General features: G+C 35.3%; 1 pseudogene across 1 annotated transcript; it reads left to right on the top strand.

Annotated features, from left to right (window-relative positions):
- Positions 1–422: 422 nt before the first annotated feature.
- LOC309805994 (heterogeneous nuclear ribonucleoproteins A2/B1-like) lies at positions 423–1514 on the top strand (annotated as a pseudogene). The gene is made up of 2 exons: positions 423–1207; positions 1328–1514. The product of its transcript is annotated as a heterogeneous nuclear ribonucleoproteins A2/B1-like (transcript).
- Positions 1515–10902: the final 9388 nt, after the last annotated feature.

The raw sequence follows: 10902 nt of genomic DNA on the forward strand, positions 1-10902 counted from the left end.
CACCACGATGAAGAGTGGCCCCCGCTCACCTCAACTGGAGAAAGCCCACGCACAGAAACGAAGACCCAACATAGCCATAAATAAATAAATAAATAGATAGATAGATAGATAACAATGCAGAGAAAATTAAAAGTTCTGAAAAAAATCAATGTAGAGGAAATGTAATAAGAAGTTTGATAACTGGATCAGGAAAGGTCACTCGGTTCAAAATGACGCTTTGCAGAAAAACTGAAAGTTGCTCAAGATTGGTTCAAGGGCAACAGTGGCTCCAGAGCAGTAGCAGCATCACCAGGTCCCTGGTGGAGGTGCTCCTACAGGTGTTGTTGCTGGAGCAACAGAGGTTCGGTTCTCACCATGGGGCGGGACCCTCCGGTTCATGTTAGTCTTTGGAGATCTCCCTCATCCCCCTCAGCTTCGGGAAAATGGCTCAAGCGAGTAAGCCTGCGATAAAGAAAACTTCAACATCTGTTCCTTTGAGAGGAATAAGAAAGAAAAGGAAAATTCTGTAAACTCTTTATTGGTGGTTTAAGCTCTGAATCCATGGAAGAAAGTCTGAGGAACTACTACAAGCAACGGGGAAACCTTACAGACTGTGTGTTAATAAGGCATCCTGCCAGCCAAAAACCAGGAAGATTTGGTTTTGTCACGTTCTCATCCATGGCTGAGGTGGATGTTGCCATGGCTGCCAGACCTCATTCCATTGATGGGAAAACGGTTGCACCCAAACGTGCTGTCCCAAGAGAGGACTATGGAAAATTGGGGGCTCTTGTCACCGTGAAGAGGCTGTTTGTTGGTGGAATTGAAGAAGATACTGAAGAGCATCATCTTAGAGATTACTTTGAGAAATATTGAAAAATCAATGCCATTGAGATAATTACTGATAGGGAGTCTGGAAAGAAAAGAGGCTTTGGATTTGTTACTTTTAATGACCATGATCCCGTGGAAAAGCTTGTGTTGCAGAAAGACCATAGCATCAATGGTCATCATGCAGAAGTAAGAAAGGCCTTGTCTCGACCTAAAACGCAGGGAGTCCAAAGTTCTAGAGGTGGAAGAGGAGGCAACGTCAGTTTTGGAAACTCTCCTGGTGGTGGTGGAAATGTTGGAGCAGGACCAGGACGAGGAAGGAAACTTGGAGGAGGAGCTGATGGATATGGAAGAGGACATACATTTGGGGATGGCTATCATGGGTGTGGAGGAGGATCTGGAGGTGGCAATTTGGGGGTTAACCCTGGTTATGGAGGAGGATGAGAAGGATACGGTGGTAGAGGATCTCGACATGGCGACCTGGATGGGGCCTCCAGAGGTGGTTTTGACAGCCATGGATGAAGAAATTATGGAAGTCGTAATTACAATGATTTGGGAAATTATAAGCAGAAACCTTCTAAGTACGATTTACTGAAGAGTGGAAAACTGAGTGCTATAGCAGGAACGTGGGAGGATCATACGGTGGAGGAAACTATGGTCCAGGAGGCAGTGGAAGACGTGGGCGTTATGCAGAGACCAGCCGATACTGAGCTTCTATTTGCCGTGGGCTTGACTGTATAAATAGGAGACATTGAGAGCCCAGAGGTAACAGAAGAGCTTTAGGTTATCGAAATAACAGTGTTCAGGAAACCCTTACCTCAGTCATGCATAAATATGCAGTGATATGGCAGAAGACACCAGAGCAGGTACAGAGGCCATTTTGTGAGTAGACTCGATTAGGTAAGAACAATACCTTCCTGTGGAGGAAAGATTGTGTGAAAAATTGCTTTTGAGACCATTTCCTAGCTTTTGAATTGTTGTCTCTCCAGTGGTCTCTGTAAGAATGTGGAAGCATGCCCTTTGATAATGTTAAATTTCAAAGTTTTGGATGATATTTGAATCCTTTTTCAAGATTTTTCTCAAAATTTTGAAAAACTGTTAGCTAGAATCATGGTGTAATGAGACATAACATCATTCTTCTAAAGAAAATTAGTTCATGTGTAGAGTTAAGAAACTGTTGTACCTTTAAGATTTAATAAAGTAATTCTAAAGGTAAAACAGTAGTAGTTTGTCCTCTTTGATAATTTTGCACTTTTAGTTTTCACCTTTTAAATATTTTTCTTGTTTTATGATATCAGAGTTTCCAGGGTAGTGATATGACTTACATACATTATGAAATGATTACCAGAAAAAAGTTTTTCTTCTTGCGATGAATTGTAGGATTTACTGCCTTAACAACTTTGATGTACATCCTACAGCTGTGCTAATTTTGGTCATCCTGTACCTTACATCTTTTGTAATGTTGAGTAACTTGTCATGTACCTATTGGTCATTTGTATGTCTTATTTGGATAAATGCCTATTCAGTTCCTTAGTCCATATTATAGTTTGATTATTTGCTATTGTGGTAAAAAAAAGTTATTTTTTAAAAAGTTAACAAAAATAGACGTGTAACCTAATAAAGAAAGAAAGCAATAAATCACATATATACAAAATAAGTAACTACAAGGAAAAATAGCTAAAGAGACAGAGAAATAATAAAAGTCATAGCAGAATACTTTGTGTAGCTCTATGCAGATATATTGTAAACTTAGGTAAGAGATAAAGTTTCCTAGGAACATTCAATTAAGTAAAAATAATTCTATTGCAGAAAGAGGTGAAATAGACTAGTTTCACAGGAGAATAGTGAAAGATCAAAAAAAAAAATTCCCCCAACAAAAAGTACCCCATCTAGGTGTTTCCAAAGGGGCATTGTATGAAATGGTTAACATCTAGATGATCCTAATGCTATATAAATTTTTCTCGAGCTTCAGAAGTGAACAGAAACTTTCAAATTACTTCATGAGACAAATATAACATTACTTCCTGAATCTGATGGTAGCAGAAAACAGAACAAGACAAAAAAAACCCCCAAATATTCCTTGGGGACATTGATATAAATATGCTAAATAAAATATTAGCAAACGGAATTGAACAGTTATATAGGAAAATAATACATTATGACCAAGTGAGATTTATTCTTAAAATGTAAGGATGTCTTAATATTTGCAAATCTATTAACATATATCTTCATATCAATGAAGACAATTTCTTCATATTAATTCTGGGGAGAAAAATCATAGTTACTTGGAAGGGTTGACACAGTGGATACCCATTTATCTGATAATATTTAATGGAATAAGAACACACACATGCACACACATGATAGAAGCAATCATACTGAGATCAAGAACAAGGCATAGATGCCTATTTCCCCACTATTATTTAACATTGTATGGGAATATACATCAAAATGGAAAAGAAGAAGGAAAACTACACCTGTTTGCAAATGATTTGACAGTGTTCTGAAAATGCAAGGGAATAAGTTCTTAAAAGAAAACTCATATAATAAACATTCTATTAAGTAATAGGATATAAAAATTAACATAGAAAAGCCAGTAGCTTTCAACTGCACAAAAAATAGCCAGTAAAAAAGATATAATAGGAAAGAATCCCTTTTAAACTGCAACAAAATATAAAAAAAAGGCTTAGGAAAAAACACAAAAGACACAAATGTAGATTTGCAAAAGCAAAAACATTCCTTGTTTTTTTGGTTCAATATCATATGCATGTCATTTTTCTTTAAGTTAATATATGAGCCTAATGCAATTTCAATAAAAATTCACATAATTTAAATTTGTAGCTACAGAAGTTAATATGGAAAAATTCATGTGGAAAAGTAAACATGCAAGAATAATGATGAAATCTTGGAGAAGAGCATAGAGTGACAGGGCAGTGCATACTTATCAGATACTGAAACATATTATAAACTTTCTATAATCAAAACAGTTATGTATTGTCATATTAATGGATGGAAAGAACAGTAGAACAGAATAGAAAGTTCTGAAATAAACCCAAATACAATAGGATAAAGATGACACCTTAGTCACTGTAGAAAATATAGGCTTATTAATAAATGCAACTGGCCATCTGCATAGTCATTTGGAAGAGTAATACCAAATTTATATTTCATAGATTACACAAAAGTGAACTCCAAAAGTATCAGAAGTCTAAATCTCTCTTTTTCTAAAGAAACCATACATGGAGTAGAAGAAAACATGGATACATTTCCTTATAATCTGGATAAAGGCAAAGCTTTCTACTTGAGTCTCAAAATCCTGATGCAATTTCTTTTATTAGACCGGTAAATATAAAACATAAAGAAGCAATTTTTGCCTAGAAAACAAAGAGCCAAAAATACAATTAAAATATAAATTACAAACTAGGAGAAAATATTTGTATAACATTTATCCTAAGAGCTAACTTCTGAAAAATATAAAGAATTATAAGTGGGTGGGGGAGAGGGAGATGCATGAGGGAAGGGATGGGGGAACAGATGTATATGTATGACTGATTCACTTTGTTATAAAGCAGAAACTAATAAAAAAAGTCTTTGAAAAAAAAAGAATTATAAGAAATCAAGAAATAGCAAGTCCTTAAAAAAAGGAAAAAAATAAGGAGACAAAGACCTAGCAGCATAAGATATGAGAAAATGGCCTTTAAATTCTTGAAAAGATGTACAACTTCATCCATACTACTATAAATGTGATTAAAACTACCTTGAATTAAAGCTTCATTTCTGATTAGATTGGGAAAATTTTTAAAGTTTGACTACACGCTTTGTTGTTGCTCAGAATATGGGGAAATAGGTACTTTTTTATACTGATGCTAGAAATGTTAAATTGTATAACTCCTATGGAGGAAAATTTGGCAATATATAACAAAACTGCACACCATTTGACCTAGAAATCAGTTCTAGAAATTTACCCTAAAGGTACGCCTTTAGTAACACTCATACAAAATGCATTACTTACTCATTATGACATTATTTATAGCAACAAATTATTGGAAAGTTACCTATATGTCCAATAATTGGTGATTAGGCTAATCAACAAAAGTGTATCCACAGAATTAAATAATACACAAATATAAAAAGAATTAAAAAAACTCTAAGTGATATAGTTTAAGCAGAAATATGGTGTATATATCTGTGAAAAGAAAGAAGGGGAGATAAAAATGTGTATGTTTGTGTTTATGGAAATGTATCTACTTATTTTTGTAAAATAAACACAGGAAGGATAAACCAGAGAATGATTAAATTTGTTACCTACAGAAGATATGTGGAAACAGATTAGAAAAAATAGGAAAAAGAATGAAACATTATTAAGCATTTAATATAGATTTGACTTGAACCATGTTATTATTTTCATATTCAAGAAATATTAATTCAAGAAAGAACTGCAAAAACTCTAAAATTGAATGCAAATATGAGAAAATATATAATTGCATATCAAATTGATCATACTCTGATTATAGTCCCAGTGGGATATATTCCAAGGACAAAAGGAAATCTTGACCTTTAATACATTTAGTTAGTGGTGGTAGTATGGGTGTAGTAAGTCTGAAACTGTTTCTCAAACATTTTACGAGTGAACAAATAAGTACATATATTGATATTGATGGTACTACATTTATTTCCAACTGTGGAAAAAGGAAGTTGTAAATGTGGAATGAGAGGAAAGGAAGAACACTGTAAGTGTTAAATTTGAATTGAAGTTATCAATATGAGTTAATGATTTTTAAGATACATATTTCCTAGCTCTGTCCACTGATAAAACTAATAGCAATAGTACTTCAGTAGCAGTGAGCATACTTAGCACCTAGATCTTGACTTTTATAAGTACCATTCTATAAAAGGAGCCAGAGCTCCTTGGATAATGGCTGGCTCTGGGTCTGTATCCAGGGAAACAAGGTGGGTCTGATGCATTTTGTTATGTCAGAGAGTAAAAGTTCTCAAAAGTTGATAGGAGTATTTCAAGAGGACATAAAATCTTGTTTGAAGAGGCTCCATTGGCTAAATTTAGGATAATTTGAGCCTCAAAAATAAATAATGATGGAAATGATTTATAATACATGGAAAAGGAATGAATCTATGAACTATCATAATACTAGCTAATTTTCAAAGGGCCAAGGAGGAAGGGAGTGAAGGAAAATCTCTTTTTTTATAGAAAAATGCCATCTAATAAATATAGGAGTGATAAAATTGGAAAGTCATCATTTTGCAACCAAAATTTTAGGAATTGATTCAGGAATCAATCTTCAATGGATGCTAAGACCATTCGGTTTAAGACTGTAGAGGAGCAGGATAGTTGCATGGTCTCAACATATGACCTCAGAGATTAGTTATGAATTATAAAGGGAGAATGTAATACTACAGAAGAGAAATTTGGTGAACTCGACCTTTACCAAATGATCAAATTTAATATCACTAGTAGCAGGACAAAATGACATCATCCATTTGCTGGTATGATGCACTGAGAATGATATAAAACCACCTATGTAGTATTCTTGTTAAAGATGCTTAACCTGAATATACTCATGAGCAAACAATCAAATCCAAATGAGAGACATTCTGCAAACAAATGGCTTACTTTTCTCAAAAATATCAGTGTCATGCAAGAGAAAAAAGAACAGTCTTGATTATAGTAGACTAGAGAGTTATAGCAATTAAACGCATTGATTGAGCCCTGGAGAGGAGGAAAAAGACATATGGAACATTATTGGAGTAATAAGAGAAATTAGAATATGCACAAGATATGAAAATAACAGATCAATAATTAATTTCTTTAATATAAGCATTGTATTACGATTATATAAGGGAACATCTTGGGTCTTAGGAGCTAAATGCTTAAATATTTAGAGATGGTAAAATGTTAAAAATTGGTGAATGTAAGTGAATGATATAAGGGTGTTTGTTGTTACCTTTTAGCAAATTTTCTAAAATAAAAAGTTGGAGGAAAAGAACACACTAAGGGCCAAATTCCTAGACTGGACAACTTTTGTTTGTTTTGAAATTCAGGTAGAATATTAATCTGTCCTTGAAATTTAGAAAAGCGAATTGTTTTTCTATGACATGCTGGTCCTTCAATATTATTGAGAACAAGGATAAAGATAAAAACCAGATATGATGTGAACAACTCTAAACAGTGCCCTGGTGCTTGGAACTGACATTCTCTAAGCTGCAAATGCTACATTCAGAATATAATTTTGAGGTGAGTCTTTCCTATTTCCAGAAGTGAATTCTCTTCCTTAGAGATGATGGACACCATTATGTGATGAACCAAATGAGAGCATCAAGGATTAAATAAATGTGCTTTTATGGTGGTTGGTAGTGGTGGACTTGGTGGGAGAAATGAAGCGGTACAAATATCCCCCTTCTTTTTTGTTTGAGTTCTTTTTTCTGCCACTAGATTAGTAAGATGGGGAAGACCTTGTGTTTCAGAGATGCCCTCAGTTCTGGAGGGCTGAGCGAAATATTAAGGCAGGAGCTTTAAGCCTAGACCTTAATGGAAAGTGGTAAATAGGAGTGTGGCAGACATTGTAGATTGGCCCAAGTAACATCCTATCAGTGTTGGCCATGTGACAGACTTTTGACTAATGACATGCAAGTGGAGTGGACATCTGCTAGTGCTGCTTCTTCTTTCTTCTTTATTTTTCTTGGCCAAATATGATATGATGGCAAGAGCCTCTGCAACCATCTTGCAACCACAATGAGAAGGCTAAATGGAGTCATCCCTGATTGCTGAGTTACTAAAAGAATCCTGCAATCAACTACTTCTGGGCTTCTTATGTAGGAAAAATAAACTTATTTGTTTAAGCCCCTATATTTGATTTATGATACAGTCCATATCACGAGGGTAAGACCAGGAATTTGTGGCAAAAAACTCACATCGAATATGAAGAATTTAATTCAGCTTGAATGTCCCCTGTGTCATTGCCCTCAGAAACCTGTGTGACCAAATATAGTACACTGCCAGCCTTTAACAGGTATAAAATACCTTTAAAGGGTATAAAATAAAAATTGCCCAAGGTAGAATTAATTGAGCTATGTCACGTGAAAGGAAGAAGCAAAGACCCTGCAGAGGGAGAAAGGAGATAGTGTGGAATTTAACTTGGACCAGAGCTTCCCACATCAATCACTGGAATCACTAAAGGCTAGAAGGTGTTATGTCAGTCGGAGTGATGGTGAGAAACTGACCTCTGAAGAGTAAGGCTGAAGAGAGGATACATAGCATGGTCCAGGGTTCAGAAAGGGAGCTGTCAAGTAATTATCCCCAAATTATGCTGTTTTTCATTGAGAATTTGAAGGGCTTTCTTCAGACTACTCAATATAATATTTAAAGTTATTATATGATAACTTGAAAAAAAATCCTGATGAGGACAGTTGATCCTGAGACCTAGCCAGTATTAAAGTTCTTGCCAAAGCAGCCCTGGCATTTGGCTTCATCACAAAGACAATCCTGTAGATGTGGAAGCATCTGCTCTCCAACTTACTGCTTATGTTAAAATGAAAGCTGTTCAATAAAATATTTATGAGTATCTCTTCCACTGGTGACTGGATGGAAATAAAATGGCGAGAAACCAAATTTCTAATAAACATATGAATAGCCACTCAGTTGACCACTCTTTGACATGGACATCATTCATAATTCCTGATTCTTTTTCAATGTGTTCCTTTCTTGTCAGAAAATTGAAAACAAAATATTCTAGGTCTCTTAAGTGTCCAGAATAAATGAGTCCTGTCAATATAGACAACAGTGATCAATTGGTGTGTTCTTCCTCTGTAAAAATTAGATTGTTAACTCAATCACTCATTAGTTAATCCATTGAACGAGTATTATGTACTTGATATTGTCATAGACTCTGTGGATAGATAAGCAAAATTGGCCCTCCGAAAATTTATTTGTAGGTGATAAAAGGGAATGAAAAGGAGATTAAAAAAGAAAAACATGCATCAAGTCAGGCTAGTTGGATCTTTCCTCGCAGCCAATCTCAGTAGAGACTCATTTAAAAAAAAAAGTAATTAGGGACTTCCCTGGTGGTCCAGTGGTTAAGACTCTACACATCCACTGCAGGGGGCATGGGTTCAATCCCTGGTTGGGGAACGAAGATCCCGCATACCATAAATAAATTAAAAAAAATTTAAATTTGTAAAGGGATTTAAAAAAGTAAAAACAATTTGGCCATTTAATAGTCTCTTTTGAAAAGACCCACAGATCACAAAACTTCTAAAATTCTAATTTCTTTGGCTCTTCATGTCAAAACCTTTCATGAGTATTTCCTTTCACTCTATAAACTCGTAAAACAAACTGTCCCTTCACATTATATATACTGGATCTGAACACCTTTTCTTTCCTCACAGCCTCAGTTCTTTATGGCATATCATCTTAGCCACTCTGGCTTCCTTTTTTATTGGGCAGTGTATCAAATGATGAGGTACTAGACATATTTTTGTCAGCATTTTATAAGCCTCTACAAAGAGAGACAAGATGTGTGTTTATAATACCTTTTGCTCTTTGCCAACCAATTGTTAAGAATTTCCTTCTTGTTTGAGTGGCATTCATGTAGGATAATTCCAGGAATATTTCCAAATTCAGCTTTGTATTGCCCACCCAAGTTACTTAGAGAATTTGAATAGGGCCAGGTGAAGGCAGGTTGGCTTGCTCTTACTTTAAGCTTGGCCTAAGTAAAGAATTACAGTTAAAACAAACAAAAACTAAAATTTGGTGACAAAAGTTTAATTAGGAGCAGTTTGAATCTTGACTATAAACTCTCTCAAAAAACTTCACAAAGGGTGTTCCAATTACAGTGCTTCCCAAACTTCTAGAAAGCCTCTCTTCCAATGGCTTGCTAATTATTTCACTTTTCTGGCAACTGCCCACTCCCCGTTGCTTTCAGGTGTCATCTCCTCATCTTTCAACTTAGTAGTTCTCTCCGTCTACCCCGACTCCATAAACTTTAGACCCTCCCCATCCTCCTACACCTTGGCCTTTATTGTATGGGTAACATTAGTCATTTTGTTAATATCCTTTCCCACTTTACTTATACTTGGAATCTTCCCAATAAAGGAGAGCCTGACCTGGCCTAAAGAGGACACTAAAAGGAGGGTAGATTGGTAACAATTATAATTTACTAGCATTTCTTTTGTCTTTGTCACAGCTGAGAAAATCATGGTAAGGGTGAGGGAAGGAGAAATAACATTTCTGAATACCTACTGTGTGTTAAGAACCATATTAGGTTCTTTTTATAAATATGTCACTAAGTAGAAGTTTGATCTTTAGAAATGTTAAGTTCAGTGATGTCCACAGTTATGGGCCAAGAATTTTGAGGGAGCTGTAGAGTAATTTTAAAGGAGTCCTCATGTCAATATCCATATCAAGCATGAAGTCAAGGAATCACTAGTTTGAAAAAAAAAAGATTCTCAACATTTTATTTTTATTTTTCTTGTCAAGACACTTTGATGCATGATTCTGTGACCCTCCTAAGGAGTAGACTTTGGTAAAGATAAGCAGAGTAGTGAAAGAGATTCTGTTTTTGGTGTGCTTCCATTAACCTCACCCTTTTCTCTCCTGCTCAGTAAAGTAAATAAGGATGTGAAGGAGACACAAGAAAATTTCGTAAATCCCTTCTTGTGTATATAAAATAAACATTAATTCTGTCACATTAACGATAAATTACTTTCATCAAAACTTAAAACAAATGTATTATTTCAAAGTATGTAAGTAACAAGTGACCAATACAAGTACTCCTAAATGGTCTGTGCCACCTCGCAAGAAACAGTCCACTTATCCAGACATTTCACAAATATTTGCTGAGCAGTAACAAAATGCTAAGAGTCTTTGTCAGTGGACCAACAGAAAAAATACCTACCCTTGTGGAGCAGGAAGTTTCAGATACAAAATATAACATCGAGTAGTAAAAAGTTGGTTTAAGAAAAAAAAAAAAAAGCAGAGGGTGAAGGTTGTGGAGGAGATCATTGAAAGGACGTGGCCCCTGGTTGACCCAGGCAATCAGAGGCACCTCACCCCTCCTCTGTCCCTGGAATATACATTCTGCCCAC

The sequence above is a fragment of the Mesoplodon mirus genome (genome assembly GCF_964341445.2).
Source record: "Mesoplodon mirus genome assembly, chromosome: 6".
Lineage (NCBI taxonomy): Eukaryota > Metazoa > Chordata > Mammalia > Artiodactyla > Ziphiidae > Mesoplodon > Mesoplodon mirus.